This window comes from Cibotium barometz, chromosome 23 (genome assembly GCF_041138505.1).
Source record: "Cibotium barometz isolate CiBa-2024 chromosome 23, ASM4113850v1, whole genome shotgun sequence".
In the NCBI taxonomy this organism is placed as follows: domain Eukaryota; kingdom Viridiplantae; phylum Streptophyta; class Polypodiopsida; order Cyatheales; family Cibotiaceae; genus Cibotium; species Cibotium barometz.
In genome coordinates, this window is record NC_141068.1 from 40,897,948 (window position 1) to 40,904,239 (window position 6,292).

The window sequence follows — 6,292 nt, forward strand, 5'->3', positions numbered from 1 at the left end:
CAATGTCTTATTATGTATAGAGATAGGCACATTGCTATATGATAACCTATCCAACCATTTAGTAGCACATGGAATCTTCTTTTATAATTTCATGTATCTTTTGGCTAATGCAAAAACGATAATGTTGGTAGACTGGAGTCTATCCCACTACCACCATTATCTAATCAAGAATGGGTTTATTCTTGCATAAACATCATTGCAGCATAATACAAGAATAAGATAAGAACAGATATGCATGCATCAATGAAACCATTAACAGTTTCTAAGGACGTTCATCTGAGTTGGTTTATACCATTTAGTGCCTTTGCACAGACGTTTGCATCATGTGAGCGTATCAAGAAAATAAAGTTAACATATGAAGCGAGGTCCCTTGATAATGATTGGATGAACTAGTTTTTGGGGGAGGGATGAGATGTACAGAAGACCTTTGTAAGAAGATGCCATTGAATGCAAAGTAACAATGTTAGATGTTATATTCAGGTGAAATTAGAACATAAACTTTGTTCGTATTTGTAGCAAATTATGTTATGGTGACAGTCGTATTTTTAGCATTAGCTATTTCTATGACCATGTATTTAATTAGGAGACAAACATTATGCATGCGATATTGTTACAGAAGATGGCGATTGTGGAGAGTTGTTTGGCAAAGCTTGGATCAAGACATGCATGATTGAACTCACTCTTGCATCACCTAGATGTTATAATCTAATCACAAGGCCGAGTCTCGTTAGCGGTCAATCTAAAAAGCCATTGGCCAATTGGCCTTTGTTAGACAAGAGATCCAATTGATGTGTAGTGATGCACCGAGGGATTTCTATTTTAAATTAGATGGTAGGAGAATCGGAAGTAGGAGTGAAGCTTCCAAAACCTGCTCTGTTTGTATCAAACCACATATCCTAGAGGTTGTGGAATCCCCTTGAGATTGTAACCTTTCCATCTATAATAAAATTGTAAGAGTTATCTTTGCTCTGTATGTTGCTGTATAAATGTTACTTCTTTCTTCTTTTTGCATCTTTTTCTTTCTATTTGCTTTAATGGCAACCACACGTCCTAGGCATCCATGCTCCTCTATCTTGAAAATGTCTAGATTTCAACATTAAGCCATAAAAGTCTATTACTTACATACATTACTTTGAATTCTACATAAAGGTACCGTGGGGAGAACGAAGCAAGTTTTCTTGGTGCTATGAACTATATCATAGAGATCATTAATACAACATGGAGATACAAAAATGCCTTGTTAACATCCTACATGAAAACCTTTTGTACATGCCGAGAGAAGTTAATATAAAGATCAATGTCTTCTTACATTGTCAATTATATTGAATTTACTTATTACATCATAGATGTGTTCTTAATATGTGAATTCTAGTTAACTAGGCTTATGTAGAATACTATTATTGGGTAGGGGAAGCTTGCTCTATAGGGGAGAGTAAGCTTGCCCTATAGGGGAAGCTTGCTCTATAGGGGAGAGTAAGCTTGCTCTTGTTGTTGTTGGGAAGAGTCATAGGCATGATCTTGTTATGCCTTACCGCGTCGAGGGGATGGCGAATCTCCAAGGTGGATCCACTCCCTGGTCGGTTGGTGTTTGTAGATACTGCCATGGTGGTGGCATTGGTCTTGGCCATTGTGGAGGGGGAACAAACGCAAATGGCACATTAGGCTCTCATTGCCCAATATTGTTGATTAGATTTTGAATTGTTGTGGCCCTCAATAGTCATACATCCAAATCCATATATTTTGCTAATTGTAGATTCTACACATACGAAAAATTACATAGGTGTTATCAGTCAATGTATATGCTTACATTTTCTAAGGGTAGTCTCAACATTAAGTGCAATAACATGGTGTTGTAGCACACTCTCCACCCATAGCTAAAGCCATCATGTTGTTTGGTGGGACTCTGCGTCTAATGATCGTCGTTGCCTCTAAAATCTCCTCCTAGGTAAGGGCCTCGATACTAGCTATTAACTTTCTAATAGATCTTCACACCATTTTTCAATTGTCAATACTCTCTCTCTCTCTCTCTCTCTCTCTCTCTCTCTCTCAATAATATAAAAAAATGATTGTGTGGACTTAATGCCTCACATTGCCATGAAATTCTACAATTAAATTGGCAAGATAACATCGCTTCGACTCAGTATCTATATCAATCAAATTCTAGTGTGCACTACAAAAGTCAATAAACAGTATAAGACAATAAATGTAGTATCTATGTCAAAATATCAAAATTATAATTTAGGTCACATGACACTTAATTTTCATGGTAAGCCATTACAAAGATTTGGGCTTTGTCCAAAACTACATGCCTAAACCATGTACATATATCCATGTAGGAAACCTCCTATAAAACCAGAAGCAAGGATATAAGAGAAACCAAAATATATACCCTGCGCTGAGCTTCCCATGGGTGACTTGATAAAACTAGGCGGTATAGATAATTCACATCGCATTACTTTGAGAAAGCATAACACTTTAAATTAAAGTTTAGGACATGGACATAGCAAACCTTAAAATAGCCTGCATAAATCTGTTGTTGACTTCCTTGTGCATTCTGAATAAGATATCAATCTCCTCCATGTCAAAAGGGAAGGTGGTGGTGTAATTAATTTCGGCTTCATCTAGTTGCCAACTTGAAAAAAATATAGGATAGTCCAATGTGTGCTCCCCTAGCTGTGCTAGGACATATCTAATCGCAAAATTAGAGGCATCAATGTGTACATGAAAGATGAGATCCCAGTTAAGTGTTTATGTGTACATGAAAGATGAGATCCCAGTTAAGTGTTTACAAGATTGGAGCTTAATTGTTCCCAAGATTGGAGCACTAGCCAAGGCTTGCTTCAGCACGTCATAAGCTTGTTGACACTCGGTTTATATAAATACAATCAATAGCTTGTAAAAAGGATGAGCTATTCGTGTATAGAAAAGAATAAACCAACGGTAGTAGTCGACATAGCCCATGAATCTGTGGACTCCCTTGCAGTTTGGTGGTGGGTGTAATTCCAAGATGACCTTGATTTTTCTCTCATCAGTGGAAATTCCATTTTTGGACACTATATGCCCAATAATAACTACGTGTTTCGCTCAAAACTGGCATTTGTAAGGATTTAAGGATATATAACAAGATCTACACCTTTCAAACATGCTCCTTAGGCACGTTAGGTGCTCTTTCCAAGATGAATGAATGTACAAATCAAGCTGAATCATCAACTATGAAAGTGTTCAAATCGTTAAACTGCTTGTAGTGGCTCCAGAAATCAGACAAACACTTATAAAAAATTAGCTTTTCTGTTCCGAGAACTTTTGCGTTGTCTTCCTATCTTTGACAATGCTGCTGGGACAAAATCTGGCCTGCTAATTTGGCTTTAGACTCTAGAAATACTACCCTTAGTAGCTTGCTTACATTCCATGACCTCGCACAACTCCATATAAACATAGTGAAGTTCTCCATGCACCATAGCAAAAATGACGAATGGCATAACTTTGTAAGCATATATACCATTCTCAGTTTACAAAGGTTTTTTTGGCTTCGTCCTCAGGTGCGATTGGAATTTGATTATAGCCTGAGTATTCATCCAAGAAGCTATAAGACTCCCTACTCGCAACTCGTTCGAGCACATGTTCTGAATATGGCAAGAGGTAGTGATCCCTGCTGTGTGGTGGCAGTAGGAATCACTGCTTGTTTGAGGACATGTTCTGAATATGGCAAGGGGTAGTGATCACTGCGCGTGGCATCATTCACTTTCTTGAGATTAACACACTACATTTTCATTCTTCTTGGGCACAACCACAATGGGTGAGACCCATTCAGAGTGTTTAATCTCATAGATGATTCCACACTTAATGAGTTTATCGATCTCTTCCTTAACAATGCTTGCATATTTGGGATTCATTGGCAAGTTCAGCCTCCTCAATCTTATTTCAGTCCTTGGCTATGCAGATAGGCTTAGGATCTTCTCCTGGTTTAGCCAAGTCTACTTCCTTGACCTTTGCAGGCCCCTCATAGACTCCTCCACTCTCACTTGTGGGGTTACATTTGGCATTATCAAACACTAACTTGCGTTCCCCTATGGTGTATGACTTGTAATACTCAGGTGCTGGGTGCAAATCAAGTTCATTTTACTTTTTTTCATTAGTTGCTTTAGTTGCAATCTTAGCCTCTCGTTCCTTCTGTGCGAGTTTAGGATTTTGTTTCCTTCTAGTTGAGCGACTTGGTTTTGGTTCATCAGAGACCTCCACCTTAGCTATATCAATTGAGGGTGGTCTACAATACTTGACCTTTTGTAACTCCTCTCCCCCATCATCTATAAACTTTTGATGTAAGTCAATTGCACCCACGTACAAGAGCCATTGGGAAGTAGTAGTTATTTCTTGCTGCAGCCTTTTATGATGATTCACTGCATAGTATTTACGTCTTCGCCATATTTGGAGATGCTACTTAGCATCTACTAACTTCATTCCTTTCTTCAGATTGGGAATCTGTATCAGAATCGGAGCTACTCCTTGTAGTTTCTTTGGATGTTCTGGGCTCTATCTTTCTTGTTGTGATTGAGGAGTTGGCATCGCTTTTAGTCTCTGTTTCAGACCCCTCACCACTATTGGTGTTGAGCTTGAGTCATCACGTGGACACAAGGTCACTATATAACCAATCCCCTCAATGTTAGAAGGTAGAGCAAGAATCATTTATCGTAGAGGCATGACCTTAGGGAGCTCCTCACCATCAGGCGTAACCCATGTAGATCCTCTAGCTCCCCAATTTAGACCATCTTCAAGCTCAATAGCTTGTTTTTTAGCATCTTTGTAGGGTGGGTCCTCCCTACACATTGGTCTCTTCTTCTCTGCTGCAAGTATAGCAGTATTGCAATGGGACTGGATAAGTGGTGGTGTTTGAATGGTTTTCAAAAATTCCTCCACTACTCATAGGATGTACGCAGCTTGTCACAAGATCAACCTTAATGATGGAATCATCGAATTGGAGGTAGACATGGTTCTTAGACCACTCATGTACCATATTTTCTTCTCTCATGAATGGGTATTCTAAGATCAGTTCGTATGATTCTTGTTGTTTGGAAAAGTCCATAACAATGAAGGTATGCTTAACCCGATGTTTGAGAACCTTGATCTTTAAATCTCATAGCATCCCAATAGGTTTGGCGAATAGTAATCTTGACAATGATGTCTGAGACTTCTAGATGTGGCTTGGACATCTTCTCACAGCATTTCTTAGTGATTATATTGACTCCCGCACCACCATTAAGGACTCCCATCACTATGATACCCTTGGCCATAATTGGTAGTAGTGTGTTAGACTCATCACCTTCAAAGTATTGTCCCAATTTGTTAAGTGGAATTTCAACCATAGATTTGATATTTTCTTCTTTCACTGGGACTATTGATTCGGGTACAACTTGAGGTGTCTCCATTGTATGTTGGGGACATGCCTTATGCATGTCAATAAATGGTGGTAATCCAACATAGAGTTCCCCATTAAGGAGAGCTCTCATTGCTTTAACCAATTGAGGATCTCCACTCAATCGGGTGGTTATAGTTGTATTGGTTTGTGAGGCCATAAAGTCTAACAATTTGGAGATATTTAGTGGTGCATTCATGACTTCCTTTCCATAAATAGGTGTTAATGAGATTGGAAAATCTATCTCCGAGATGGGTTCAGGGTTTCTATATGGTAGTTGTCCCTCAGTCTCTTTCATGACACTCGGCACATCTAGAAGTTTGTGAATCTCAGTAGGAGGAGTTAAGATACTAGGGTGTAGAGTATCTGAAAGTATCACTTGCTTGGGTCTTGGTTTAAGCTTCTCTTGTGTTTTTTTAACTAAATCACTAAATTCTTCGCATTGCTCAATCTCCTTCTAGGGGTTAGGATAACAGCCAAGTTTTGTCATGTGTGATCTAGTTTTAGGAATCGCATGTTCTCGTGGGGTATCCTTTCCCATGCTCTTAGTTTTGGAGGCTATTTCCCTACCCTGTTTAGAATCAACCCTTCTGTCTATTAACCTATGGTGGCGGACATTGAGATGTATTACTTTTTAAGTCATATAATTATTTTACGTATTCTGAGTCATGGGCCGGGCTTGTCGGCACCACATGTAAAGGGTAAAGGGATTGGGTGATTGCCGATGAGAGGCGCACCTTGAATTTCATCAGGATAAGGGTTAGGATCAGCCAGGCGTCCATGTGTGAACGGCCAGGTCACATATAAAAGTCAAATATAACCTAAAACCTCTCATTCAGTAAGTGTTGGAATACAAGGAGTGCTCTTGCTTCATCTTCTCCA